Raw genomic sequence first — 15072 nt, 5'->3', positions numbered from 1 at the left:
CCGGCCGCTTGGAAGCTTTATGCACTAGAGAAAGTCACTGAACCCCACCCGCCGAGCCTGTTTCCCTCCTCTGTGAAATGGCGCCAGGTGAACGTGTGTCCTGGGCACACGGCTACTCTTCATCGAGCATTTGCAGGGCCACCTTCCTCTCATTACCCAGCCTCCTGTCCGACCGCTACCTCCTGGTCCCCCCTCCCTGCCCGCCTTGCCCTGAGCCTTGGATGACAATCAGTGTGCATATTCCGGTCTGCTCTGGTTTTGCTTTTCTGTTTTCATTTGCATTTCCCTGTATCCGTGGAGTTCACAAACACATTGGACGTGGCTTTTTCTCAGGGTTGTTAATTCTTCCGTAAGAATACTATGGATGGGCTTCTAGGGGTCTGTGAGTGCTCAGAAACGGTGTGTATTTTATATATATACACATATATATATTGTGTGTGCATGAAGAGCATAAGCTTGCCGAAGAGGCCCATGACCTCAAAAAAAGATCAAATGAAAAACTGCATTATTGTATCCCGTGGTGCTTATACTATAGGATGTTTACTCCGTCTCCTAAGTAGTAAGCAGCGTCTTGACTATTTTAGATTGTGCCTGCTGTGAGCATCTCTGTGAATGTGGTGTGTGCGTGGCGTTGCCTGCTCAGTGAGTATGCACAGTTTCACAGACTCAGATACTCTCCGGAAAGCTTCCACTTCCTCTTGTGAGTATATCCATTTCCCTGCGTAGTTGGTGACATCAGATATTTTCAATTTTTCTTATTACAACTTTTTTCTTAGTTGTGGTAAAATGCACACAACATAAAATTTATCATCTTAATCATTTTTAAGTGTACATTTCAGTAGCGTGATATATTGTCGTGCAACCAATCTCCAGGGCGTTTTCATCTGGCAAAACTGAAACTCTGTACCTGCTAAACTCCCCATTCCCTTCTCCCTCCCTCCCCTGGCAACGACCCTTCTCTGTTTCTGGGAGTTTGGCCTTTCTAGGTACCTCATGTTAAACAGAATCATACGGTACTTGCCTTTGGTGACTGGCTTATTTTACTTGGCGTAATATCCTCAAGGTTCATCTGTGTTATATGTATCAAAATTCTCTTCCTTTTTAGAAGAGCTGAAATGGGCACCTGGTTGGCTCAGTCATTGGAGTGTGCAGCTTTTGATCTGAGGTCTATGAGCTTGAGCCCCATGTTGGGTGTGGAGTTTACTTTAAAAAAATAAAAGAGCCGGAACGTTCCATCAGATGTATGCAACACATTTTGTTTACCACTTCTCAATTAATACCTGGGTCGCATCCACCTTTTGGTTGTTGTGAACGATGCTGCTGGGGACATGGGTGTGCAAATACCTTTTGAAACCCTGCTTTTATTTCTTTTGGAGATACACCCAGAAGTGGGATCGCTGGATCATATGGTAATTCTACTTTTAATTTTTTGAAGAACCTCCATACTGTTTTCCACAGTGGTTGACCAATTTGCATTCCCACCAGTCCGCAAGAATCCCAGTTTTCCACATGGTCCCCAATACTTGCTATTTTCTGTTGTTTTATATAGCAGCCATCCTATTGGGTGTGAGGTGATGTTTCGTTGTGGTTTTGATTTGCATTTGCCTAATAATTAGTAATGTTGAGCATCTTTTCATAAGATTCTTGGCCATTTGAATGTCTTGTTTGGGGAAACATCTTTTCAAGCCCTTTGCCCATTTTAAAATCTGGGTCATTTTTTATTGTTATTGACTTGTAGTTCTTAAAATATATTTTGAATAATAACCCTTTATCAGATAGATGACTTAGAAATATTTTCTCCCATTGTGTGGGCTGCCTTTTCAGTCTGTTGATTGCGTCCTTTGATGCCCAGGAGTGTTTAGTCCTCATGTAGTCCAGCGTATCTATTTTTTTACCTTCGTTACCTGTGCTTTTGGTGCCATGTCCGAGAAGGCATTGCCAAGTCCAGTGTCATGAAGTATTTATTGCTACTATTAAAAGTGCTGTGGTAGTCTTAATCCATGTTTTTGAACTTACTGGTTAGTCCGTTTTACCATTTGGTTTACCATCTGCCCTTTACCTCTTTGCCCGCTTACTGTATGAAATTCCTCACTGAGTTCTATAATGGTCGTAAATTCTTTGTTCCATTCAGAAGGTAAGTGCGTTTGCCACTTAGGAGTGTCAAACATACTCCTTTTTTTTCCCCTTTTGTTGTTGGTACAAAAAGTATCTATCATACAAGGACTTTCAAAACATCCATCTACCAAGTCTAATAATAATTAATAAGTCTGTTCATTTTGCTTCTGATTACGTTTTCTTTAGTAGCTAAATGTCTGTGTACTCTTCACCGTTTAAGGAGTTATGAATCCAATTAAGGGGTGAATCTAAATTGATGAGTTATACTCATAAAGTGGAAATGTCAAACTTTTACTGAATGAATTCTACTTTGCTCTGCTCCAGGTCAGTATTAGTGTCTTTCAATTAATTATCTGCCTGAATCTGTTTCTGGAATTTTTAGCCGCTAGTTTCTGTTGTTTCTAGTCAAATACAGCAAATTTTAAAGACCATCGCTGTTACTATGTTTGAAAACCTAGTATGTGGAGGCTATGCTGCTCCTTTTAAGGCAAGAGTATTCTCTCCTTGTTGGGACTTGAGTACACAGAACTGGGTTAATCTTTGGTTTGTGACATGACATGGCTCTCTTTTATTTGCTTCCTCGGTGTTTTTAATAATGTGGTAAGCATTTCTGAGACTTGTGTTCAGTGTAAAACCTAGGACGTTAGTAGCTTTTTCTACCTGGGTGGTCATCTTCTTCCCCTGCCCCCATCTCTAGGCCAACGTAATCGCCATCCCGAATACTGGATTTATCTTTACTTGCTTTCTTTTCATATAACTTAAAAAAAAAAAAAAAAATCCACCTAAGTGTGTTTGTTAAGGAAGCTCCAGGCATTCACAGCCCCTCCAGGACCGCACAGCACAGCACAGCAGCTGTGCCATCTGGGATTCTCCATCTTGTCAGGTGGGTTGAGAGTTTCTGCTGCCAAAGTAGAGTAATGTGCTGTGGAATTGAGTTAAAACTGATCGGTCTCTACAACTGCTTGTCGGTACCAGAAGTGAGCATCAGATAGTGTCTGACTTATTTAGACCTAGCAAGACTCTGCGTCTACTTCTGACTCTGAGTCTACTTCTAAGTTCTTTCTCCTAAGCAGGCTGAAAAACAAACTATTCTAGGACAGCAGTTGTGACATCCGCCGAGAAAGTGGCTTTTAATTATATCTTATGTGTTTGGTCTTGTTGAAATCTTCTTACCTGGCATCTGTCTGTCAGCATCTCTAATCCCAAGTGGAAAAGGCATGCATCCGGTGGGGCACAGTCTGCTCCCTCTGCTGCCTGCCTGCTGCACCCAGCCTTAGCTGGTTCCCCCTTTAAGTACACGCTTCCCCTCAGAGGCCCCCCCGAGGGCCAGGAGCACAGGTGTGAGCCCTGCTCTGTCTCTTACTCAACTAATAAGGTCATGGGAGCTTCACGCTGGGAACCACAAGGCCCAGATCTATCCCCGGCAGCCTTATTCTTGCCCCCTTCGCTTCTGGGGTGAGTGGTAGCTGTCCCCTTGACTCCTCTGTCGATGTAACAGCTGTGGGACCAGCTGTCTGTGTGTCAGAGCGAGGCCCTGCCTCTGCCTCCTGCTGACCCCAAGGGCAGAGGCTCTGCCGGTTTTCTTCCAGTTTGTTTCAAGATATAAAAAATGTTCAGAGTGATATGTGCACATATAAAAAACTCAAACCCTGTAAAGGGGATGTAGTGACATCCTTCTCTAACCCCAGCCTCCCTTCCCACAGAGGCAGCAGTTGTGGCCAGTTGCTTGAATTTCTTTCTGGATAATCCTGTGTACCTATTTCACTACAGAGGCCCCGGCACACCACATCCAGTCTCGCACTCTGGACTGTTCAGTTAACGGTACATCTAGGAGCTCACCGCTTATCTTTTTTGGCCTACCTTGGGCTTTTCGAAACACATCTGTGTGGTAGTCAGTGTTTAAATGTACCCATTTTCCCTTGTGAGGAGCAATTAGATTGTTTCTAGCAATTTTTACGGTGTATAAGGCTATACTGAGTATCTGCCTATGTGGTTGTTTGTGTATATGGGCAACTGTGCCTTTGGGGGAAGGTTTCTGGGTCATGGTCTGTGTGTCTTTCTGAATATGATGGGTACTGCCAGCCCATGCTCGCTGTAGTTCCGTTCTCCCGCTTGACATTTTCCCGCACTTCACCAACACTGTTCTTAAACTTGGTTACTTGTCAGTGTGAGAAGTAAAAATAGCATTTCATTGTAGTTTTGAGTTCTATTTCTATTGGGCTGTGTACTTACAGATTTTCAAGAGCTTTTTATATATTGAAGAAATTAACCCTTTGTCACTGATGCGGCAAATACTTGCCTGTTTGTCGTTGATCTGGCTTTTGTGTTTCATGCTAGAATGTTGCTGTTCAGAGTTTTAAATATACTTATGTATCAATGTTTTCTTTTAGGGCTTCTGGTTTTATGACTCAGGTTGTGAAGTGCCCCCCCAGCCCCCGCCCCATTCCAGACGCAGTGGTTCCCTGCAGCCCGGCCTTGGCCGTTTGGGGTTTTATCTTTGCTGAGTAGAAGGTAAACTCCAGTGTCGCCGTGGTTCAGTTTCCCCTTTGTGATTCTGTAAAGCTGAGTGAACACTTTGTTGGCCGACGTGTGTGACTGCTTGTGCCTCAGTTATGTTTTCATCTCCTGAGAACTCTTCACTGGAGGACGTTTACCCTCGAATGATTACAAAACATTGTTTAGGTTTGTAGTTTGCCCTTTTTTTCTTTTTTTTAAGTTGACGTGCGATGCTGCCGCGTTGCTTTCAAGTTGTAATTTGCCTTTTAAATTTACTTGTTGCATCTTGCCAGTGGTTTTAAGTTTTGTTGTCAAGTCTGTTATTTTGACCGTGGTTTCATACTTTGATGTTCTGCTGTATTTCCCACTGGCTTCCTTGTGCTTTCATTTTTGACATTTGACATAACTCTTTAATCTGTCTAGGAGTCGTGTTGGTGTTTGTACAGTGTGAGGTAAGAATCCAATTAATTCAAGATGGCTGATTTCCCCAGCGCTGCTTCCTGGATGATGCCTTCTCTACTGATCTGAAACTTGTTAGTTATGTACTAAGTACCTTTAATGTAATTGAGTATGTTTCTGAACTTTCTAGTTTGTTCCGCCCATCTATCTTTCCTCCGCCAGTCCAGTGTTTTCATTATATTAGCTTTATCACATCTGATTGTAAAACGTGGTAATGCAAGCCCCTGGCATTCTTTTTTAAGGTACTCTGATTTTTACTGGAATTGCATTATGTTTATCGATATGTTATGACGTTGAGACTTTCCATGTAGGAACAGGCCCCCCCTGTTCGTTTAGGATTGGATGATTTTTGTGTCCTCAGAAATTTTAGCCCTCTCTTAGGCAAGTTATGGACATTTATGAAGTTCGCTCCTAGATATGTTATATTCTGTGTTGTGGTTAGATATATTTTTTCCATTAAAATTCCTGGTTGTGGTAGTATATGATAAGACTTGTTTTATAGGTATACATTATTTCGGACATAAATAGGCTGATTATTAAGGCCAATTGGAAGACAATATAGCATCCAGGCTAAAAGGGCTTTTGAGTCAGATGACTCTGATCTCATGCTTGACTTGCCCCTTATTTATTTTCTGTGCCACGAGCTCTCTGCCTCAGTTTCTCCATTTGTAAGAAGGGATAATCATATTATCTACTAAGAAGTGGGATGAGGGTTTAATGAAATAAAGAGGCATTGTGCTCAGTGCTCTGCTGACACGGAGTGAGCACTGTTCTACTGGAGTTTCAGAGTAAGAGTCATCTTTAATGGTTCTGCCATCCATGTGATTCATTCCGTTTTTCATGCTTCTCTCCTGTCTTGCTGGCATTGGCTGTAATCACTAATGAGCTGTGAGCATCGTGGTCTTGTTCCCACCCAATCTGCTGGTGGGATCTTTCGGCGGATAGAGAGAGGTCAGGCTGGCCCTGGCAGGTGTGCACAAGCCCCAGCAGCACACATCAGGCTGCCCATTGGTTGTCATCCTGACGGTCCTCAGCTGGAGTGATCTGCTGACAGAGCTCTTCAAATTTTAATATTCACGTATTTGTTTTATCATGTATTTGAAAATTGCTGGTTTTCTATTTATGGTGGTAATACAACATTTCCTTTTAAGAGCAAATGTTCTCTTTTTAGTTGAAATGTCCCCCCACATACTGTAAGATTCATGCTGTCAACGTGTACAGTTCAGTGGGTTTTAGTATGTTCACCGTGTTTTGCCAACCATCACTGTCATCCCATTTCCAGGACTTTTTCATTTTCCCAAACAGAAGCCTGATCCCCATAAAACAGTAACTTCCCATCCCTCTCTCCCTCCCTCCTCCCGGTTCCCCCCACCCCACTTTTTTCCCTGCATTTTCATTATTATAACTGATCAAAGTCTGTTTGCAATAGATGTGAATGTGAGTTAAGTACATGTGACATTGATTTGGCAGAGGCAACCTAGTGATTGGCAAGAACACAGCACGAGCAGCTTCTGCAGGTTGGTGTTCCTCCTCCTGGTTCCTGATAACCTTTACTATACTTTCTGTCTATTTGCCTATTCTAGGTTCCTCCTACGAAGGGAATCATACATTTGTCCTTTTGTGTCCGTCCTACTTCAGTTAGCACAGTGTTTGCAAGTTTCATTCACGTTGCAGCATGTAACAATACTTGATTCCTTTGTGAGGCCGAATACCCCTTGGTGTGGCTACACCACGTTTTGTTTATCCAGTCATTTGTTGGACATTTGGGTTGTTTCCACTCATTTGGCTATCATGAATAATACCTCTATGCACTTTTTATTGAATTTGTTTTAAATTGTCATTGGTGTGTGCCTCAGAGTGGAAGTGCTGGGTCAGATAACTCTGTGCTTAACTTTTTGAGGATCCGCAGAACTGTCTCCCAGTGTAGCTGCACCATTTTACATTCTCGCCATTCATTGATGAGGTTTCTGATTTCTCCACACCCTCAACCCTTGTTCTTATTTGGCTGTGTGTGCGTGTGTGTGGTTTTTATATAAGCTCTATGCCCAGTGTAGGATTTGAACTCCCAACCCGGGGTCGCATGCTCATCCACCCAAGCCAGCCAGGCACCCCTCTGGCTTTTTGATCATAGCCGTCCTGATGGGTGTGACGTGGTATCTCCTGTGATTTTGATTTGCACTTCTGTCATGACGAACTGTGTCTAGCACCTTTCCATATGCTTGTTGGCCATGTGTAGACCTTCTCTAGAGAACTGTCTATGCTGATCTTTTGTCCCCTTTTTAATTGAGTGTTTATTTTTTCATTATTGAATTTTAAAAGTTCTTTGTGTATTCTGGATACTAGAGCCTTATCACGTTTTTCCCTTCTGGGGGTCGTGTTTCCACTTTCTTGGTAGTGTCCTTTGACATAAAATAAATTTATATGACGAAAGTAACTTGATTTAAGGAAAAAAAAAAAAAAACTAGGACTGGTTATACGGCAAAAAATGTCCAGGTGTCGTGTGAATGATTAAGGTTTGGGGGCAGAGAAGAGTGTTCCGATCCTGTAGCGTGAAGTGGGTGAGCACTCCTTCCTGTGCAACATCAGCGGGTTCTACCTGGTGCGTGTGCCGGGGTCATCTCGTTGGAGTGCTTGGAAGGTTTGGTTTTGTTTTTTATGTCCAGTAATAGATAATGGATTTATTCAGATGTCTTTTCTGCATTCCCCACCCCCCCCCCTGCCGCTGCCCCCCCAAGCATCGAGTTTTTCTCCTTTCATTCTCTCATGATTAATTACATCACGGAATATCATGGCCTCCTGTGATTTCTGAAACACACCGGTCCCAGGCCTGGAGCTCTATTCCGCCAACACAGAAATGAATCAGAAGGTCCACTTCAGCTTCAGGGCGTTGTCAGGCAGGCTTCCGTATCAGGACCTCAGGAAAGGCAGAGACGCTTTTAAGAGCAGCAGCAAAGAGCAGACCTCTGAGCTGGACAACTGACTTTCTGTTCCCTGCTTTGCCACTTAGCACGTGACGTTGGCCACATTTCTAAAATCCTTGAAGCCGGTTTCCTTAATAAAATGGGGACAAAAATAAAGTCAGAACATAACTCGTGGTTTGCGTGAGGCTGAGATGAGGGGTCACACGGCACAGGTGCTGGGAGTGAGGGGCCCTGCTGTTTCCGGTCCCTGTCAGCCTCCCCACTTGGCACAGTTGACTGGACACAGAGTGTTGGGTAACGCCGCCCGGGCTGCCACTTCCTTTTGGGGATTCCAAGTTCTTTGCGAACTTCCAGTGTCTTCCTGAGTTATAGGCTAGTCCGTATTTCTATTTCATTGTAAGTCAATTTGCTTGAATTCAGTTTTCTAAGAAAATTGCCTTTTTAAATACGTATTAATGTAGAGCTTTTTTTTTTTTTTTTTTTTTTTTGCATTTTAATATCCTTGTCAATGGTTTTGGGGGGGTGGAAGGAAAAAAATAGTTTTCACTTTTTATTCCTAGTTTATCTTTGACAGACTTAAGAGAAATCTATTTTACTGGTTTTTTCAAAGAAGCAGCTTTAGATAGAATACCCAGTTCTGTTTTCATGTTGTAATTTATTAATTTCTGCTTTCACTTCATTAATTCTTGTGCTCCCCTTGGATGTTGTTTGTCCCTCTTTTTCCAGTCTTGCCTTACATGCTTAGTGCGGAAGGCGGGGGAGGCAGAGCGCGGTCAGGGAGGCTGTGGCAGGAGGCGCTCCTGCTCTAGCCCCACCGTGACCATGGACAGAGCCCTCCAACGCCGACGACGTGTGGACCCTCTGTAAGGGAGGCAACTGCTGCCCCCTCCCCGCCCCCGCCACCCCCGCCGCCAGAGGATGCATGGAGGCCAGTTAGTGGCCAGGGCCCAGTGGGAGCATGGGGGCCGTTCTGCAGGGGGGAACGGCCAACTGCTGTTGCTCCGGTCCACGGTTCGGTTTCTAACGATCACTCCAACCAACAGCCTCCTCGGTGTCCAGATACCCAGCTGGTCTCCACAGACACAGGCAGGTGAGATGAATGGCCCTGCCTTCCCGTGGTGCCCCCGTTCTCCCGGGGGATGGGTCTCCGATGGTGACTAGATAGATGGTGAGTTAACACAGTGCGGCAACAGCCACCGGGGATGGAGTGCAGCCTGAGGGTGAAGACAGAGCCCTAACCCAGGGGAGACCTTTGAGCTGTCACTTGACAGGTAGGTGAGGCTGTAAGGAAGAGCATTCCTGGCTGAGAAAAGGGCGCGAGCAAAGCCTCTGAGCTGTGAAGGAAACTGGCTGGAGCTAGGAGTGCAGGTGGGGCTGGCCGGGCCACTGTGGGGACTCAGGAGGTGCGCCATGGTGCACCTGAAGGCTCCCTGTCTGTATTTGGGAAAAGAGTTTATTGTCCTCATTTCCTATTTGCTTTTTGGTTTCAGTTCTGATGTATCATTTGAACATAGTTATTTAAAGAGTACGCTTTAAATTTTCCGAGGTTTTGGAAGGGTTGTGTTTTGTTTTTTTTAACTATTATAATCAATTTCTATTTTAATGAATGGTTACCTGAGGAAGTGCCCAGTACAATTTCTGCCTTTTGGATCTGTGGCTCCCTTTCGTCACTGCTTAAGGTATGATTATTTTTATCAATGCTCCATGGCGTTTGAGAAAGTATTCTTTGTCATGTTCCATACGTTGGGTCCGTCCCTCTCGACGGTTTGGGGTCCAGTCCAAAGCCACGACGTCCCTATGTAATGCGAAGTGTGATTCCATTTTCCCCACCACTCGTGGTTCTCTCCACTGCCCCCAAGACTGCTCACCAGTTTTGTTCTGTGTGTTTCGCTGCAGTGTATTTGGTGTGTGGAGTCCGGCCCTGCCGCGTGGAGTGCCGGGTGCTGACCGGGCAGACGGGAGCCCACCCCTCCCCACCCCCACCTCACTGTCTCCTCCTTTGCGGGTTGAATGAAGTACCTGTGTGTTGGAATTTTCAACTGTTGAACCTTGAAACCATTTTTCCATCTCTCGTCTGTTTCCTGCCCGTGTCGTGCCTTCGTTTTATTTCAGTTGTGATTGGGAGCCATTTTGCTTCTTCCACTTCAGGTTGTAGACACAGTGTCTACACTGTCACTTGTAGACACAGTGACTTGTGTTGAAATAATCCACCTGTTCTGGCTGAGGCTCTCTGGGGGGTTCCAGGCTGTGAGCCTGCCACTGTCACCTCGTGGGCTTCTGCGTGGGCTGGTTCCAGCATTTTGTAATCCTGAATTACACGGGCACAGGCGTCTTTGGGCAAATCCCCTTTTATACCTCCAGGCTGCTCTTGGTTGTCCCCCTGGCCGGAGGCAAGGGGCGGGAATTGCTTGCTTCTCTTCGCTCACTGCCCTGGGTGCAGATGTTTGGAAAGGGCCGGTTATACACTCCTGTTTTGCCCACTGCCTTGCCAACACAATTTTTTCTGTTTTTGACTGTGAGTGTGGAGTGCTTCCTTGAAGCCATTTTATTTTATTTACTTATTTATTTTTCCCTTGAAGCCATTTTAATTTTCACTGGGGACACGTTTCCCTATGTAGGTCACTCTCTGAGTTTCCTTAAGCAGACACCTTGAGGGTCTTGTCACTAACATGTTGAATTAATTCTTTGCTCATCTTACAGACTGTGTTTTGACTACCCCCCCCCCCCCCCCCATTTCTAAGGCCTTTTAAGGTCAGAGCTTTGTTCCTCCGTCAGGTTGGGACTTAGATGGCTATGCACGGTTCCTCTTTCCTGCTGCAGTAAGTAAGTGCCTGCCTTTTGTGGTGTGTTTGGGGGCTGAAGCCTGGAGAGAGGCCAGGAGGGGCGATGGGCAAGCGAGGAGGTAGGGGAGAGGTGAGGGAGATGGGTGAGGGGGATGGAAACCTGGCTCTGAGCTCACCCAGTGGTCCCCAGACCTTGGTGTGTGTGTGTGTGTGTGTGTGTGTGTGTGTGTGTGTGTGTGTGTGTGTGAGAGAGAGAGAGAGGGAGAGGGAGAGGGAGAGGGAGAGAAAGAGAGAGAGACGAGACTGGCTGTGCTTGCAGAGCATCCATCAGGACTAGTAGAGAGGACCCGTTGTCAGCCTGGCCTGGTGTGACCCTGAACAGGTCTCAGTCCTCTCTGAGCCTCACCTTCTCCTCTGGACTCCGCTGGAGAAGGGCTACTGGGCTCCTCAGGGCTGGCTGGAGGGGTCCAGGAGTCCTCCCCTCATGAGAGGCCAGGACAGGACTCCTGGATGAGGACTGCAGAGCTTGGGGGTGCTCCCACTGGACCCGCCGTGGGCCCACAGGAGGCAGAGCCCAGCCTGGGAGCAGCAGGTGCTTGGGGCCCAGATGGGGAGGGTGGCCCAGGGCAGGTAAACTGGCCCAGGGTCCAGGGTAAGCTTCCTGTTCCTCTTGTCTCTGGGGCCTTGGTGACTCAGACCGTCCTCTCGGGGAGCTCAGACACGGGGCCAGAGGCTGGTGGGGACATTGTGCTTCTGACTTCGTTTTCAAGCAGTGGCAGCTTCGCAGGAAGGACCCCACAGCCGGCACTGGTGGAGAGAGCGAGGACGCAAGGCCAGGCAGTTGGGCTAGACTGTGTGGCCCCACACAGCAGGGGCCCAGCAGATGCGGAGGACACTGGCATTTGAGCTAGGCTGGGGTGCTTGAAATTTCCTCTAGTTCTTAGATTTCCTGTTCTGGATGAAAAACTTGAAAGTTTTGCCTTTAATTATAAAAGTCATCTGCATAGAGTTGAAAATTCAAGCCATAGAAAAAGGTATAAAATGAAAGTAAAATCCTTCTCCCCTCACTCATCCCAGCCCTACTGCAGAGAGGTGGCCTCTCCCATTTCTTAGGATCTTTTTGGAAATTTCCATCTACATACGAAGACATTGCCCTACAGTGAGCAGGATCATAACTTGTGGTTCAGTTTTCCGTCGGACTTCGTGAGCTCCTGCAGTTGGGATGTGCATCCAGCACAACAGGAAACATGTGGCCACGCGGCCAAGGGGACACACGTCCCCCTGGCTGTACCTTTGACAGGGCTGTCAGGGCAGCGAGGAGGAACCTGGGAGGGAGGGGGGCCCGGAGCCGCCGCAGGTGTTTCTTTTACTGGACGCGGCTGATGGCCGCGTTCAGGTTTTGCTTTTCACCTTTGAGTCTGTGAGAAAACAAGCAGGAAAAAGCAAAAGGCGCTGGTGGTGGCACGCCCGGTGCTGCTGGGCCAGGGTTCGAGTCCCTGTGGCGTCTCTGCTTCCTTCCTGCTCCCCATTCCGGGCCCTTCCCCTCAATGGTCCTGAGGAGAGATGTTGGGCTGAAGCACCCAGGACCTCCCCCAGGAGTGCTCCCCTCCATGGTCTCCTGCATCGCCCCCTTGGAGGACCTGGGGCTGGGCTCTCAAGGGCTCTCCCCCTCCCTTGGGCCATATGTAGATGAACTAGCCCCATCCGAACCAATCCTTCGAGAAGAAGAGAGCTTGGGAGCTGTGAACCCCAAGGCCGAAGGTGTGTGTGCTCCCTGCCTGGTCTCCTCCATCTGAGGCTCCCAGGACCAACTCACCACCGCCCTCCACCTCCGAGGACCAGGATGGCTCTTCTGGGAAGGCTGAGGGGGTGAGGAGTTCTGGGCTGGCAGGTCAGGGTATGGGCTGGCCCTGGGGGAGAAGAAGGCAGGGCCAACGCACACAGGCCCTGGGGCAGGAAATCGGGCGGGAGGGGCCAGAATGGGCACCGAGGGATCTGAGACTGCACTCTCCAGGCTCCTGGGACCTGGATGGATACCAGGAGACACCCCCCACCCCCCACCGCCCCGCCTCCTGCCTGGGACCCAACAGGGACAGTGTGCTGTGATCCTGAGCAAGCTCCACGCAAGCCCCAGCAGCGGCTGCCTCTGCCTCTCTCCCAGCTTTGTCAGCCTCCCCATCCCTTCCCCGCATCCCAGAAAGAGGTCAGAGGATCACAATCCATTTCACTGGCCACAGTGCTGATGGCTGCCTTGTCTCCAGCCCAGCCCATGGTCACGCCATCAGTGCAGAGCCTGATTTGGGGCTCGATCCCCTGAACCTTGAGATCATGACCTGAGTCAAGATCAAGAGTCCGGCGCTCAACCAACTGAGTCAGCCAGGCACCCCGAGAGAACCTCTTTTAAGGGACTTCTGGGAAGCCCGGCTGGCTCAGTCAGCGGAGCATGTGACTCTTGATCTAAGGGTCATGAGTTCTAGCCCCATGTTGGGGGTAGAGTTTAGTTAATAAAAAAAAATAAATAAATAAGGGACCTTGGCTTGGCCCTCCTAAAGGAGACTGATGGCCGCTTTGTCATCGTCTGCAATCCCTCAACCTCTTAGCAAATTTTGGTGACAGAAAATTGCCCTGTGGATCTGGTGTTTCTGGCTGAGGTGGTGAGAGGAGGCAGCAGGAAGCTGTGGTCTTGGCGGGTGGCCTGTGTCCACCCTTAGCAGCCGGGCCTGGCACTAAGGTCACAATGTCCACCAAGGTGCCTGTCTATCTGAAGTGCAGCCACCACATGAGTCAGAAGAAGCCTTGGGACCTTTAGTCCTTGGACATGATCAACCAGCTGCTAGGGGCTGACAGGTTTATTATGCTCGCGCATAAGCAAAGGCGGGGAGGCCGGGAGGAAATGACAGAGAGGAGCCAACATGTCTCAAAGAGCATGGACCTGAGTGTGACCTAGCCTGTTTGAGACTCAGTTTCCCCATCTCTAAAACTGAGTCAATGGTACCTACCTTGCAGGGTTGTGGGGAAAACTAGGAATAACATTTATGAATTGCCACATGGAAGGTATTCAAAAATAGCTACGGACATAAAGGAACTCGGAGCTTGGGAACGAGACGACTGTAAAGCAGGAAAAGCAGGTTGGAATCAGCTGGGAACAGCTTTGCCTGCAAGGCTGAGCGGAGGCAGTGGGGAGCTGCAGATGAATTTTAAGCAGAAGAGACACGTGATCAGATCCGGGCTCTAGAAGGGTCACCACCCAGGCCAATGAAAGACGGACCAAAGGTCAAAGCGGAGGAAGCCAGTGCAGATGAGGAAGACTGGACGAGGCAGGGACAATGAGGACGGAGGTGGGGAGAGTGTTAAGATGGGGCTTGGTGTCTGATTGGTACAGGCCACGTGGGCAGCTGGAGGCAAGTTCAAGCCTCAGTTTCCCCTTCTTCCATTCTCCGCTGGTTCTTCATCCTTCTGACCCTGTGGATCCTAGACTCTCCCCTCACCCCCAGCCTCTCCTGCCTCCAGGTCCTGTGTCAGATTTCATCGTGGAGGCTGAATTTGACCAGGAGGCATTTTGCTTGGCTTTGTGGCCTTTTTTAAATGTTTAAAAATTTTTTATTGAGGACACACACACGCACAATGTGAAACCTGCCATTTAACCGGTTTTAAGTCTTTAATTCGATGGCATTAATTACATTCACAAAGTTGTGCAACCATCACCACTGTTTCCAAATCTCTTTCATAGCCCCTGACATGCCACATCCATTAGTTACTCCCATTTCCCCTCCCCCACAGCCCCTGGTGACCTCTACCCTACTTTCTGTTCCTATGAATCTGCCAATTCTAGATATTTTCTTTTTCAACGTTTATTTAATTTTGGGACAGAGAGAGACAGAGCATGAACAGGGGAGGGGCAGAGAGAGAGGGAGACACAGAATCGGAAACAGGCTCCAGGCTCTGAGCCATCAGCCCAGAGCCCGACGCGGGGCTCGAACTCCCGGACCGCGAGATCGTGACCTGGCTGAAGTCGGACGCTTAACCGACTGAGCCACCCAGACGCCCCTCTAGATATTTCATATAAATAGAATCTAAAATAATTGTCCCATGAAACTAAGGCAACACTGTATGTTAACCATACTGGAGTTAAATTTTTATATTCTTTTTTTTTAAGGCAGGAAAGTTTTGGGTTTTTTTTAAATGTTTGTTTATTTTTGAGAGAGAGAGAGCATGAGCAGGACAGGGGCAGAGAGAGGGGAACAGAGGATCCAAAGCAGGCTGTGCACTGACAGCAGCAAGCCCGATGTGGGGCTTGA

Source organism: Acinonyx jubatus, chromosome D1 (assembly GCF_027475565.1).
Source record: "Acinonyx jubatus isolate Ajub_Pintada_27869175 chromosome D1, VMU_Ajub_asm_v1.0, whole genome shotgun sequence".
Lineage (NCBI taxonomy): Eukaryota > Metazoa > Chordata > Mammalia > Carnivora > Felidae > Acinonyx > Acinonyx jubatus.
This window is presented reverse-complemented; position numbering follows the sequence as displayed.